At 51.9% G+C, this 15,322-nt stretch overlaps 1 protein-coding gene and 1 long non-coding RNA gene across 2 annotated transcripts in view; one reads left to right on the top strand and one right to left on the bottom strand.

Moving 5' to 3' along the window:
- The window catches only part of LOC309529766, a 589,156-nt gene extending 588,469 nt beyond the window's left edge, over positions 1-687 (top strand). Inside the window, exon 3 of the long non-coding RNA XR_014218433.1 lies at positions 293-687. This is a non-coding gene — a long non-coding RNA (uncharacterized lncRNA). The remainder of the gene's footprint in view (positions 1-292) is intronic.
- The window catches only part of SERTAD4 (SERTA domain containing 4), a 29,187-nt gene extending 24,168 nt beyond the window's left edge, over positions 1-5,019 (bottom strand). Inside the window, exon 1 of the mRNA XM_082217832.1 lies at positions 4,755-5,019. The gene's annotated coding sequence lies outside the window, so the exon portion shown is untranslated. The remainder of the gene's footprint in view (positions 1-4,754) is intronic.
- Between the last annotated feature and the right edge of the window lie 10,303 nt (positions 5,020-15,322).

Genomic DNA, 15,322 nt, shown 5'->3' with positions numbered 1-15,322 from the left:
ATTGGCCGGGGGCCAGCGCTGTCCGGAGACACTTCCGGGTCACGTGGCCAGCGTGACAACGCTGCTCTGGCGAGCCAGAGCCGCACACGGAACGCCGTTTACCTTCCCGCTGGTAAGCGGTACCTATTTATCTACTTGCCCCCGGGGGTGCTTTCGAACTGCTAGGTTGGCAGGCGCTGGGACCGAGCAGCGGGAGCGCACCCCGCCGCGGGGATTCGAACCGCCGACCTTTCGATCGGCAAGCCCTAGGCGCTGAGGCTTTAGCCCACAGCGCCACCCGCGTCCCTCCTAGGTACAGTATTATTACGCACTAGCCCAAGTTTTAAAAAGTGAGAGGTGACTTCACTGTCTAGGCCAGCCTGAAGAAGAGCAAGTTCACCCTTTAGTTAGTTTAAAGGCAGATGGCCCAATAGGAGGTGATAAAAGAACAAAGAGGTGGAGGAAATGGTAAAGTGAAAGACTAAAGAAAGCAAGGCGAATGTAGACATATGTGGAAGATAAGTTACACAGGTTCTTTAGTTCTCCCATGTCAGTGCTGATCTGACTGGCAACATAATTATTACTCAATTCATTCCTGTTAAGTACTACTCTGGAAATGTAGATAACGACTGGATTACACTTGTATTATGTTCCAAAACCAGCATGAGGGTTAAAATCTAGTTCGAACATTGAATCACCAGTCTAGTTTCCAACTGGAGAAGAAGAAGAAAATAAACTACTGATCTTCTAAAGAAGTCCAGTGTGTCATTTTCATAACCCCCCCCCCGCTGTTCATTTTCCCCACCCCCAAAAAAGAAATACAAACGATTCACTGGTTCCGTTGATGGTTTTAGTGCAAGAAAAAATATGAAGCCAGTGAGTGAGCTGTATGAGTGTATAAACCCCTCCGGAAGAGAAGTGTTTAACATCATCTTTCACTATTTATGAAATTATGTTACTTAATATTTTAAATTTACAACTACTGTGCTAGCATTCATTTAGATAAAGCAGCTATGCTTTTTTTTCTTCTTCAACAAAACAACAACCAAAAACACACTTCTGGCTAAATATTGTTCTATTTTGAATATATCCATATCTCAGATTCCCTACCCCCCCCCACCTCACCCCATATATGGAACTGCATTATATGAGTCCAGCCAATGATGCTTTTACCTTCAGTGTTCTCCAGGTTCAAATACAAGCGCTTACATATATTTTTTCCTGGACATGAAAGGAACTGGATCTGAGGGGTCACACATGTGAAACATACACTACTACTTTTTTCATCTTATACCACAGATGCCTTGAAACTACTTTCTTGAGGCTATCATTTTGTTTCACTGAGAAAACAAATCATTCTGGGATGTTTTGGGGTTGATTTTTTTCTCTTTTTTTTAAAAGAACCTGCATTTTGTGTTTCTAGTATTCCAAAGTATGGCCTCAGGATCTCATTACTACTCTTCTGGGATCCCTAGAAACAGCTGTTTTAAATAGCTTGATTTCCTGCACTTTCTTTTTAAAATGTTGGGGGGTTAATTAAGTGATAATTAAGCAAAGGGCTGAACTAATTGGCATCACTCCCATTCAGTTTTCTTAGAAACTACCATTAGGAAAAGATATAACATCAATAATCAAAAGAAATAGATTTGGTGTGTGTGTGTGTTTTACATCAGGAAAGAGAGACATGGCAAGCATTAAGAAGATTGCTCTTAATCAATCACTCTAGTTTTTCAATACTACATTGGTATCTAGTATTTACTTCCTTGCTGAAAGTGGAATAGAAAGGTCACCTCTTTATGATAGTTTGGAACATGAATTAATTTACATTATGAAGATTTTTGCAAATGCATTGTATCTAGGAAGCTGGGCTCCATTTGGTTTATGGTATGATGAGATATTAGCCAAGAACCTGTCAGTACTTTGAGAACAGTAAGTTGCTTATATATCTCTAAGACTGTTAGGAAAGCCTCAAGTGCTGACTGCCTCACTTTAACAGCCATACTAATGGCAATGCTGATATTTTTTAGATTCAGTATGTTCTTTTGAGTTCAGATTTCTAAAAGCATTCTGTTTACCACTTACATGTTCTTGGATTAATTTCTGACCAGATAATCCTAGATTCCCCCTGCTTCTACACTTCATGGACCCAAAGTTGCATGGATGACTAATCTTCATGTAACATTTTTACGTGGAGGTATTCAAGCAATGTGCTTGCTTTAAAAAGTCTATAAAAACACAGAACATTTATGTGGGAAATAGTCCTAAGATAACCTAACCTGCAAAACAATTGCATATCAAGTGGGAGAAAAGTTCTGGCTGTTATATAGTGCATCTTAAGTTTTCACATCGCTGTAATTAATATGTATTGTTATTGTGCTGGAATGGTATAAAACTTAAAGAAATTGGGTCAAGGAACTCCGAGTGGGTTGACAAAGCAAACCACTCCTCTTAACAAAGACCTCTAAAATCACAAGATGGTTCTCTTGATTCTTTAATTATTCTTTTAAAAAGAACTACCAATTAAGGTTGCCTTTCCAACTGACTCTGAACCCTAATGCAGCAGTACACAAATGTCACTGGTACAATAAATTAGATGTTTTATGGGTTAATTACATTGCCGCCTTCTCTTCTGTCCACTGAATAATGCAAACAAAACCAAAATAAGTGTTTTGAAGCAAAAAGCAAGTTGTCTTCACTGTAGCCTGTGCTACTTTCCATGAAGTTTAAGAGCTATTATTACACTTTTACAAGAATCCTTCTAAGGGAAATAAACACCAAAGGTAGGATTCCAAGGAAATGACTCACAAATATTGGCAACAGGCTTCCAAAATTGAATCCAGTCTTTGCAAAAGCCTGCAGCAGCTCACTAACCCTTCCTAGTTCAAAGTAGGCACTGCAAATGAAAATAGGAGCTGCTGAAGTTACTTTTTAATGTTCCCACTTCTGTATTCCCCACCCTCCAACTCCCCACCTCAGGGGCTTTGCTTAAGTTGCCGTTTTCAGCTCCAAGTTGGGGATTTTTTTAATGATTGAGTCATTGTGGCAACCGGGGAAAATGGGGATCGTTTATCTTCCTGTGCTGAAGCACTGCAGCAAAATATTGCCGATAAACACCTCCACAAATTGGGGAGGACGAAAGGTGGACAGGTGAGGGGGGCTCAAGTAAAAAGCCAGGTAAACACCCATAACCCTTGCATAGAAGCGCATGGAATGAATTAAGGAAAGTGATGCTTCCGAGTTTTCTTCCGCTCCTAATTTATTTACACGGCACAGTATTGGAGATCCTTGCATTAGAGGAGGGGGAAACGGGGAAGGGATCGGGCAGCTGATACAGTCCACATTTTTGCAAGTGGACCAAATGAGCTCAGCGCCTTTCGCCTCCGGTACGCTGCTTTGCTTGTTTTTCCGTCGTCTGCTTCAGAAATCCGCCTCTGAATGCAAACATCCAGCCCCTTGGCGCGCTTGCATTGGCCAGCTATTCTCCCCCCTATGGGTTTCCTGCACAAACGGCGCATTCCAGCTGCAGATTTCTACCAGACCACCATTCCCCACACCTGGTCCTGGCCACGACTGTTACCCACCCCCCAAAACCCCACTGAAGGCTGTGGACACCCCCCCCCAACTGCATTTTTACCCAGCACATGAAACGGGTTCGCCTCCATACATCCCTGCTGGAGGAATTCAGTTTGTGGTATTGGTGTGTGTTCACACGTGCATCGGGGAGGCAAGATACACGTGTATCTTAATCACTGCACACAGAGACACACACACACCCCTCTAGCCATGAGAGGCTCTGCCAGCCAGTCACAGAGAGCCTGAGGGGAGCAACTCCTCGGCAGCTCTCTCTCCACCCCCCCCCCAAGGGATCCTGCTCATTGTATCCGCCCTGGAGCATAAAGAGCCATCAGGAGGAGGATGCTTCAAGGGAGGGCTGGCGAAGGGGCGCCTTGTCATTACAACTCAAGTGGCCCGGTTATTTATAACCCCGCGGAAAGAGTCGGGAGCTTCTCCCTAATGGAGAGCTTGGCACGGCGCGCGCGCGCGCGCTCTGGCGAAGGAGGGAGAGAGGGCGGGAGGCGGGAGGGAGAGGCGAGGGCAGAGGAGGAGGAGGAGGAGAGCGGCTGGTTTCCCGCTACTTTCACCCTTCCTCAAAAGACGAGAGGTTGCCAGCTCCCGCCGCCTCCACCACCACCACCATCATCATCACCCCTTTCTCCCCGCCCTCACCCCCCGGGCAGAAGCTGGGGAAGAGGTCGCCACGGCGCTGGCTGCAGGGAAGAGGCGGCTGGCCTCCCAAGGTGGAGACCCCACACAAACACACGCCGGTCACCTCAGTATCTGCCTCCCCCCCCCCACCGGCCGCCCCACCTTCCCCTCAGGAAAAGGGCGCCCGAGAGAGCCACAGCCGCTGTGTCACGTCCCTCCTTCAGGCGGTCACTTTTGAGCCTCAGCTTATTCCTCAAGCGGCTTATTCTCTCCCTCCCTCTCCCCCTTTCTCTCTCACACAGCCTTCCCCGCCTCAGCTGCCTCCTCCTCCTCCTCCATCTCCTTCCCCCCTGTCCAAGGCAGCGCCTGAAGAGCCATCCCTGCGCTGGGGGGGGGGGGGGAGAGAGCGCCAGCGCCTCCGGAGCGAAAGCGGAGTCCATCTCAGGGGCAGCAGCAGCAGCAGCGTCCCCCGCCGCCCCAGCCCCTTTCCCCCTCCTCGCCAGACGCGCTTCGGGGGCCACGCCGGCCGCTTCACCCCTCGACCCAGACCGCAGACACCTTCTCCTTACCCCGCGGGTCTTTGCGTGGCTTGGGAGCAGCGGCTGCGGCTGCGCTTGCCTCGCTCCAGGTCCCGCCGGCGGCCTCTCTCAGGCTTTGCCCTCAGTGCCCGCTGCTGCTCCTGAGGGTGCGAGGGCTGCCTCCTTCCTCCCTCCCGCCCTCGCTATTAAGTGTGTGCAGGCGGCTGTTGTGGTGGATGATAATGAAGAGAGAGAGAGAGAGAGAGAGGCTCGCTCCCAAAGCGAAGGAGCGCGTGAAACCAGTCAGTCCTGTTTCTGCACATTCATGCCCCCCTGAATGAATAGTAAAAGATTATGTGTGTGTGTGTGTGTGTGTGTGTGTGTGTGTGTGTGTACACGCTTATACTGTATGTTGTGCGCGCGCGCGCGTATATATATCTATATTATGTGCTCTCCTCAGGATGCCCCCAGGGTTAGAAGAGGAATAGTAGAGACGCGAGAGAGGCGCTGGAACTGGCTGGCTAAGCAAAGCAAAGCGGGGAGAGAGAGTGTGTGAGGAAACCTTTCCCCACCTTAATAAAAATTATATAATATAAAACCCTCTTTCTCTCTCTCTCTCTCTCTCGCCTTCCTCCGCTCCGTGTCCAGCTAAGGCGAAAGGGCAGCCACCTTTCCCTCACGCCGCCACCCCCCTCAGGTTAAGACCCCCTCAGTCAGCCTCTTTCCCCTCTGAATGGCTCCTCCTGCCACACATGGGCTGAGGGCTTAATTTGCTCTCTCCTCAAGGAGGCCATTGTTGTTTAGGGGGAGAGCCTGGCGTTTCCCGCCCTGCCGCCCTTTCATCCTCCCCGAGCCCAGCGCGCCATTGATAGGAAACAGATGAGGCGCTGCTGCGAGGCCAGGCAGGAGGAGGCCAGGTGCCGCGATCTGGAGGAGGAGGAGGAGGAGAGCTGGAGGCTGCCTGTGAGGCAGCAGGAGACCTTTCAACGCCAGATGCTGAGGGAGACCCTTCATGCCCTGCTTTGTACCTCGTGGCGGCTTCCTGCACCATTGCCACTGCTCCCTGCTGGAGACTGGGCACTGGGTTAGGCGGTAGAAGAAGGACGACGTCTGGTCCAACCCAACGTGGGTCCTTTTGGTTTTCTGGCGGGAAGGCGACTAGGTAGGGCTGCATTATTATCAGAAAAGTGGTCCGCCCATTATAGCAAACTAGGGTGAAGGGCAACTGGTGAAGTTCACTCTGGTTATTTATAGGGTGAACTTCACAGATTGCCTGCTGTTTAATTGCCGTCGTTGATACATGCTGCATCTCTAATGAACGCACGACGAGGCAAAATGTGCTCCGAGTCTGGGGAATCTACGGGCATTTTCCCGCAGTGTAGGTTGTGCTAATTAAAAATGCTTATCCTGGGGGCTTAGGGCAGGTTAAAACATATTTCCAGCCAAAACCGTTCCAAAAAAAATGGAAGATCAACAAATCTCCAAAATATTCGGCCCCCAAAGGAAGGTTTCACTGGGGTTTGTCAGTGAACTGTTCTGTCACTGAACTGTATGATTTCTGAGCTACCTTTGTTTTCTCAAGTCTAAATCATCCAGGAGTCCACAAAACATGAAGCATATGAAGCACTGCAGCTAATACAATAGTGATTATGACTCGCAGGCCATTTATTTCATTACTTTAAACCAGTGTTTCCCAAACTTGGGTCTCCAGCTGTTTTTAGACTACAGTCCCCATCATATCCCTGACCACTGGTCTTGCTAGCTATGGATGATGGGAGTTGAAGTCCAAAAACAGCTGGAGACCCAAGTTTAGGAAACAGATTTAAATCAAAGGGTAAATTATATTAAAATTGTGAACTGCCCTGAGATCTTTTGATGAAAGGTAGTGTATAAATTTAATGATGCTGATGATGACGACATCACAACCACATTACAAAAATCTGTAGATTAGCACATTAAGGATTCCTGCACATTAAGGATTAGGAGTCATTTTCTTAGATGCATTGAACTATGATATAGCATCAGATATATCATAACATCATGCAACAGAGTAGGTGAGTTTTCAGTCTGTTTTACCAACAGTATAGGACTAGGCTGCATTATAAGGAGAAAGGAGATACAATGATCTAGTATCTTTAAATGTGGTCTTTAAATGTGGTTATACTATGCTTTTCAAGCATGGAGACAAACCAATAACAAAAGAATAAGAAAATGAATATCAAAAAGGCAAATATTGACTAGCTTATATGACTACAGACCAGTTGCACTGACTCCAATCATCATGAAGTGTTTTGAGAAACTGGTGCGCCGTCATATTATTTCCTGTCTTCCATCAACTTTTGACAACTACCAGTTTGCATACAGGGCAAATAGATCCACAGAAGACGCTATCACCATCACTCTCCATGCTGCTCTGTCCCATCTGGAGCGGCCGGGGGATTATGTGAGGCTGCTGTTTGTGGATTTTAGCTCTGCTTTTAACACTATCCTCCCCCATAGACTGGTGTCCAAGCTAGAGACGATTGGACTCCCCAACTCCACCTGTCTCTGGGTTTTGGATTTTTTGTCAGAACGTTCTCAGAGGGTTAGAGTAGGGTCACATGTGTCCACAGCCCTTAGCCTTAACACCGGCTCACCACAGGGTTGCGTGTTGAGTCCCCTGCTCTATGCTCTCTATACGTATGACTGTACAGCCATCTACTCCAGCAACAAAATCATCAAGTTTGCTGATGATACTACGGTGGTGGGGCTCATTTCAGGAGGGGATGAGTCCGCCTATCGGGACGAGGTGGAGCGGCTCTGTGTTTGGTGTGGAGAGAACAATCTGGCTCTCAATACGGCTAAGACCAAGGAATTGGTGGTGGATTACAGGAAGAAAAAGGCGGACATTCAGCCCTTGTATATCAACGGGGAACGGGTGGAGAGGGTAGCGGAATTCAGGTTTTTGGGAGTGACTATGGATCAGGGCATGACTTGGAGCGCAAATACCACTGCTCTGGTGAAGAAGGCCCAGCAGAGAATTTATTTCCTCAGACTTTTAAAAAAGAACAATCTGAGTGAGAGACTGCTGGTGTCCTTCTACCGAGGCTCCATAGAGAGCATACTTACATACTGTATTTGTGCTTGGTTCTCCAGTTGTACAGCTAGGGAGAGGAAGGTGCTCCAGAAGGTCATAACCACAGCCCAAAGGATTATTGGTCACCCTCTCCCACCTTTGGAAGAACTGTACGGTTCCCGTTGCCTTAGGAAAGCAAACAACATCCTGCAGGATCCATCTCACCCGGGATACAGTCTGTTTGCACTACTGCCTTCTGGCAGGAGGTATAGAAACATCAAGTCAAGGACAAATAGACTGAAAAACAGTTTCTATCCAAGAGCTGTGGCCTTTTTGAATGCTGTAACTCGATAGTGAGACCTGGGAGTTTGATGGGTGTGGGTGTGGGTGTGGCTGGAAGGTGGTTTGGTTGGTTGTTGCTGTTGTTTTGCTTTTGTTGTTTTTAAGGGATGGCATCCAATTTCGTTGCACTTGTGCAATGTTGCACTAGTGTAATGACAATAAAGAATCTATCTATCTATCTATCTATCTATCTATCTATCTATCTATCTATCTATCTTGCCAAAGCCCACTATAGCATTCTGGCATAGATGGGTTCCTAGAGTTGTTAAACGTAAGGGATTTTTCTGAGGTCACAATTAAAGTTTTGAAATATTTGGCAACTGTCAGAGCTGCCACCCAGTCCCAGCTCACATAGGACCAAGTCCGCCAGCGTTCACTTTATAAGAGTCTTTATTAAGTTACAGGTTTCATTTCCGAACTGCAGCGTGCAGCTCTACACCTTCTGCCCTAGGTCGGCGAAGACCCGTCTGAGTCTCCGCCTCTTGCACACCAGCTTAATACCCTAGCCTTGCTCCACCTCCTTCGCCTCTCCCTACGTCTCTGGGTCCTTCTGCCCCCCTGGGCCTCCTCCCTTCTACTCTCCTCTGACGCTGACCCCCCTGATCCTTCTGCCTCCTTGCGGCGGGCTTTAGGACCTGGCTCACTCTCCGGGCTGCTTACTGCTCCAGCTTCCGCTGCATTTGAACTTGGCGCGCGCGCCCAACTCTCTACTTTCCTCTTAACCGTTGCCTCGCTCTCTGAGGAGGGCGTGACCACCCCTGACTCGTGCCCTCCCTCCTGCTGACAGCCTCCGGAACCCGATGCCTGGCTACCTTCCTCCCTGCTGCTCTCAGTCTTGAGCGTGGGTCCCGACTTCCAGCTGCTGCCGCCCTCAGTTATGAGCGTGGGTCCCGACTTCCAGCTGCTGCTCTCTGAATCTCCTCTGTTCCCTTCCTCCTGAGGTGTCCCCCCGGATCCCCCCCTTGCTCTGCTCACTGGGGCTCCCTTTTGGGAGTCCTCTGACTCACTGCTTAGGCTTGGAGATCTCGGGTCGTCATCATCACTCATTTTCCCTTCGGATTCCTCCCCCTCGCTCTCTGCTTCCTCCCTTCTCTGCGTCTCTGCTCCTGAACCCCTGACATCCATCCCCCCCTCGAAGCCCCCCCTTCCCCCCTCCCCGCTTTCAGGTGTGGGTGCTGGGTGCTCCATCATCACGGGAGGGAATGCCGGATACAGTTCGCTCCCCGTGGCTGGCCGCCAACTGAAGACCTCCGAGTCTTCCTCCTCGCGGTCGCCGACGTTGACCTGTTCCGCTTCCATCTCTGTACCGCCGTGCTCGAACCCAAGGTCCTCCCCGAACACGTCCATGTCAGTCTCTGCGTCGGTCGCTCGACCTGGCATCTCCAGCCACTTCCGGCGCCATTGCTCCTCCGGTCGATCGTCCCACCAATACGAGGTGTCTGACGCCGAACCCGCCGGCGATCCTTCTGGGGAACGGGTGCTCAGTGCGGGTTCCCCGTCCGAGTCGAATCCATGGAACGTGCTGGAAGAAAGTGTGGGCGTGAACAGCCAGTCGTCGAAGAAGCTTGCTGGCATGGGTCTGTGTGGGAAAAGGGCATGAAACTCGTCCTTGAGCAGGGGTTCCTCCAAAGCGTAGTCTGGCACCCAGGTATTGGCACTGGCCCGGGTGCCCTCTCTGGCTAGGAGGTATTCGACTCCCTCTTCTCCCCATCTGGAGTCCAAAATCTCCGTGACCTCGTTGATGGGGTCTTGCTGCGTCACCCCTCGCGTCTCCGTCCGCTCCCGGAACGGACTCGGTGCCGTCCCTGGCTCCTGGAATCTGTGAGGTGCCTTGTAGGGAGTGAGCACCGACCTGTGGAACACCGGATGCATTCTGGAACCCTCCGGCAGCGCCAGTCGGAAGGCTACCGGGTTGATCTGTGCTTCGACTTGGTACGGACCAATTTGCTTGTGCCCCAACTTCTTCTTGGCTAGTGACCTGGTCGGCACTGCGTGGGCTGCCAACCAGACCCAGTCTCCCACTTGGATCTCTTCGCCAACCCGCCTGTGCTTGTCAGCTTGCACCTTGTAGGCGTGCTTAGCTAGCTCCAGCTGCCGTCTGAGTTGATCGTGTACCGCCTGCAACTCTGATGCGAACGCGTCCGCCGTCTGTGGTTCTCCGTCCCCCACTCTCTCCCGTCCCGGGAAGGTTCTGGGATTCCTCCCATTGTTGGCGAAGAACGGCGTCACCCCTGTGGACACGTGCTTCGTGTTGTTGTAAGCGAACTCGGCGAGCGGCAGGTAATCCACCCATGTCGCAGGTTGTTGATTGGCATAGCATCTCAGGTACTGCTGCATGATGGCATTGACCCTCTCTGCTTGCCCGTTGGTCTGCGGGTGTCTTGCTGATGCCAGATCGACCTTGACATTTAGAAAACTCATCAGCTTCTGCCAGAAATTCGAGACGAACTGGCGCCCGCGGTCGGACAGGATAGACCGCGGCAGACCATGCACTTTGAACACGTGATCTATGAACAGTTTGGCGGTTTGTTCCGCCGTGGCCACCTTCGCACACGGAATGAAATGTGCCATCTTGGTGAACAAGTCCACCACCACTAGTACAGCTGTCTTGCCTCTCGAGCTGGGTAGATCCGTAACAAAGTCCAGGGCCACTCTCTCCCACGGTTCAAACGGCGTTTGCAGCGGTTCCAGCAGTCCCGCCGGTGGTTTGTGCACCGGTTTGGCCCTCTGGCAGGTGTCGCACCTCGCAACGTAGTCCGCGACTTCCCCTCTCAGTCTGGGCCACCAAAAGTCCCTTGCGACTAATTCCACCGTTTTCTCCGTGCCAAAGTGCCCGGCCGTGGGTGCGTCGTGCAGCTGCTGCAGTACCCTGGCGCGAAGTTCGTCTCCCGGCACGTAGATGGCCCCTTTACGTAAGAGCAAGCCGTCTCGTATCTGGAACACGTCGCCCTTCGCCGTGCCCTTGTGCACCTCTGCCATCTTCGCCCGCGCGAAGGAGTCGTCCTGCAACGCCCGCCGCACCGCATCCAGGTCTACTGTGGCTGAAGCGCACGCCCACGCTGTTGGCGCGAAGATGTGCATGGCTGCCGCTGGCGTCGCCTCTTCGAGGTATTGCGGTTTGCGGGACAGTGCATCCGCCATGACGTTGGTGTCGCCTGGGACGTACTCTATTCGGAAATTGAAGTCAGCAAAGAACTCCGCCCAACGTATCTGCCTCTGGTTCAGGAACTGAGCCGTGCGCCAGTGCTCCAGATTCTTGTGATCCGTGCAGACCTGCACCGTGTGCTTGGCGCCGATCAGGAAGTGCCTCCACGCCTTGAAAGCTGCATGAATGGCCAGCAACTCCCTGTCCCAGATGGTGTAGTTCTGCTCCGACTTGCTGAGCTTTCTGGAGTAGAACGCTCCCGGCCTCCAGACCCCCTGTGGGTCCCTTTGCAGCAGGACAGCTCCCACTGCTCTATCGGACGCGTCTGTCTCTACCCGCATCGGTTTGCTGGGGTCGATATGCAGCAGTTGCTCTTCCGACGCGAAGAGACGCTTGAGTGCCTGAAAGGACTGCTCCGCCTGCTCCGTCCAGATGAATTTCTTTTTTTTGGAGCTTAGCGTGTCCGTAATGGCCGCCGTCTGCATCGCGAACCCCTTGATAAACTTGCGATAGAAGTTGGCGAAGCCGACAAACCGCTGGACCTCCTTCCGATTGCGCGGGCTCTTCCAATCCAACACCGCACGAACCTTGGCGCTGTCCATGGCTAGCCCCTTGTCCGACAACTTGTAACCCAAGAAATCCACCTCCGTCGTGTCGAACTGGCACTTCTCCAGTTTGGCGTACAGTCTATGCTGCTGCAGCCTCTTCAGCACCTCCCGAACATCTTGGTCATGGGCTTGCTGCGAGTCGGAGAATATCAGGATGTCATCCAGAAAGCAGACGCACTTCTTGTAAAGGAGTCCCGCCAACACATGATGCATGAAAGCTTGGAAACAGTGAGAACCGTTTTGCAATCCAAACGACATCACTCTGTATTCGTAGGTGCCCAGAGGCGTGAACATGGCTGTCTTCCACTCATCGCCCTCCCTCATGCGGATGAGATTGTACGCACCTCGCAGGTCCAACTTGGTGAACACGCGTCCCTTGCGCACCGTCGCTAGCAGGTCGTCAATCCTGGGCATGGGGAAATCAGAAGGCTTGGTCATCTTGTTTAAGAGGCGAAAATCCACCACCAGTCTTTTCTGGGGCGTGTCCTTCTTCTTCACGAAGAAAACAGGACTGCCCCCTACTGCCCTGGACTCCCGGATGAAACCGCGCTGCAAATTGTGATCTATGAACTGTTTGAGTTCCTGTAATTCGTCCTCAGACATGGAATACAGCTTCCCTTTCGGCAGCGTCGCCCCTGGTAGGAGGTCAATCTTGCAGTCATATTGCCTGTGCGGTGGTAGCTTGTCAGCCTCTTTCTCGCAGAAGACCTCCAGAAAGTCTGCGTATTTGTGGGGGACTGCTTGCAACGTTCCCAACTGCAGTTGTGATTCCTCCTCCTCTCCCTCCTGTCTGGGCAGGATGCAGTGTTCTGCGCAATAAGAGGAGCCGAAGATCAGCTGTCTCTGGTACCAAGCCAGTGTCGGACTGTGCCTGTCCAGCCAACTCATGCCCAACACAATGGGCGTGTCCGACAGTTGGGTGACATTAAAACTGATGACTTCCCTGTGGTTGCCAAGGCGCATCACCATCGGTGGCGTTTGCTTCACCACCTGCCCCCCTAGCAACTCTCTGCCATCCACTGTGACGACTTGCAGGGGCAGAGTGGCAGGCAGTAGCTGTATAGCGTGCTGCTCCACAAAATCCTGCGCTATAAAGTCTGCGTTGCTTCCAGAATCCACAGAAAGCGGCACTTCGATAGTGACGCCATCGGGTAGCTGGAGAGATGCTGTGAGCTGCACTACTGGTTTGGGTGGGAGGGGGTCCGTGGGTTGCAAGATCGCTGGGGACTGCTTCACTGATGCGTCTGGCTGGGCCCCAGTGCCTCTGTCTCCAGCCAGACATCGTCGTTTCCCTGCTGTGGTTCTCCTTGCTGCGTTGCTGCAGTCACCATTGCTGAGGCTGCAGTGTGCTTGTGGAGCCTCCGGGGACACTCTTTCGCCAAATGGCCTGGATCCTCGCAGATGTAACACTTCCTGTTCCCTCTAGGAGGCTTCGCTTTCACTGCTGTCGGTGCTTGGGCTCTGGCTGCTGACTGAGCCCTTGCACCTCCAACCTCCATCGGTTCCCCTCCCCCTCCTGGCGGAGGTGTGGATTGCGCACGCACTGCTTCTCTTGGAACGAAAGAGAAACTTCTCGCTGCTTCGCGCCCTCCACGTCCTTCATCTCTGCACCAGGGACGTTCTTCCAGCCTCACCCCCACAGTCAGCGCCCTTTGGACCACCTCCTGCGTGCTTCGGGGCCTCTCCCCCCTTGCAATTTCATCCTTGACCGCTGAGCTTAGACCCTCCCAGAACAGGTCTCTGACAGGGGGCGAATCCCGGTCCCACTCTAAGGCACTGACCAGCGCAAAAAAGCGGGCGTGGTACTGCCGGACGCTTGCCCTCCCTTGTTTCAGTCCATGAATCTCCCGTCGGGCAAGATCCACATCAATAGTAGACAAAAAACACGCATCCATCGCTTTGATAAAGGCATCTGCATTCTGAAGCGCCGGATCTTTATCCCTCCACAAATTGCGTAGCCACGCTTTAGCATCCCCATGCAAATGGGATAGTATGAACCCCACTTTCTCTTCCTCATCTCTAAAGTCTTTTGCCAGCAGTTGCAGTGCGCACATTACGTCTGCTCGAAAATTGGGGTACTGTTGTAAATTCCCATCGAAGTGAGCCACAAGCCCTCCTGCTCTCCGTGCCAACCCAACCCCCTCCGGTCTGGGTCCTGGCTGCCCGTGTTTAACCCATGCTTCAAACCTGGCGTGGAGATCTCTGTAGGCGGCTGCCGCATCCTCCTCCCTCTTCTTGGATGCCAGTACCTCCGCGTTCAATTGGGTAACTGCCTGTTGCAGCGCTGCAACTTTCTCTGCTTCCGTCATCTCTGCTAACCGTCGTGAGCTTGCTCCCAAACACCGATCCCCTCCTCCAGCTGCCTCTCTCTCCGCTGCGAGATATCAGGTGTCCGAAGCTTTTAAGAGACGGGTCTTACTGTCAGAGCTGCCACCCAGTCCCAGCTCACATAGGACCAAGTCCGCCAGCGTTCACTTTATAAGAGTCTTTATTAAGTTACAGGTTTCATTTCCGAACTGCAGCGTGCAGCTCTACACCTTCTGCCCTAGGTCGGCGAAGACCCGTCTGAGTCTCCGCCTCTTGCACACCAGCTTAATACCCTAGCCTTGCTCCACCTCCTTCGCCTCTCCCTACGTCTCTGGGTCCTTCTGCCCCCCTGGGCCTCCTCCCTTCTACTCTCCTCTGACGCTGACCCCCCTGATCCTTCTGCCTCCTTGCGGCGGGCTTTAGGACCTGGCTCACTCCCCGGGCTGCTTACTGCTCCAGCTTCCGCTGCATTTGAACTTGGCGCGCGCGCCCAACTCTCTACTTTCCTCTTAACCGTTGCCTCGCTCTCTGAGGAGGGCGTGACCACCCCTGACTCGTGCCCTCCCTCCTGCTGACAGCCTCCGGAACCCGATGCCTGGCTACCTTCCTCCCTGCTGCTCTCAGTCTTGAGCGTGGGTCCCGACTTCCAGCTGCTGCCGCCCTCAGTTATGAGCGTGGGTCCCGACTTCCAGCTGCTGCTCTCTGAATCTCCTCTGTTCCCTTCCTCCTGAGGTGTCCCCCCGGATCCCCCCCTTGCTCTGCTCACTGGGGCTCCCTTTTGGGAGTCCTCTGACTCACTGCTTAGGCTTGGAGATCTCGGGTCGTCATCATCACTCATTTTCCCTTCGGATTCCTCCCCCTCGCTCTCTGCTTCCTCCCTTCTCTGCGTCTCTGCTCCTGAACCCCTGACAGCAACAATGCATTTTTATATAGTGCCTCAAGTGTACTGCTCAGTCAGGCACTGGAGGGGTCTGAAACACAGGATGGAAAAATAAGACAGCAGAGCAAATATCAAGTTTGGGGAATTAGCATCTGCAAATATGCCCATTTCATTTGTACACTGATTTTATAGAATTATAAAAGTTTGCATCAGGCATTAGTTTCACCGCTTGGTCTTACTCTCCATGAATTTGTCTAAATTTGTCTTACCTTTCCCACCCCG

Source organism: Podarcis vaucheri (assembly GCF_965113315.1).
Source record: "Podarcis vaucheri genome assembly, chromosome: 3".
In the NCBI taxonomy this organism is placed as follows: Eukaryota; Metazoa; Chordata; class Lepidosauria; order Squamata; family Lacertidae; genus Podarcis; species Podarcis vaucheri.
The sequence above is the reverse complement of the archived record's forward strand: the minus strand, read 5'-3'. Positions and strand labels throughout refer to the sequence as shown.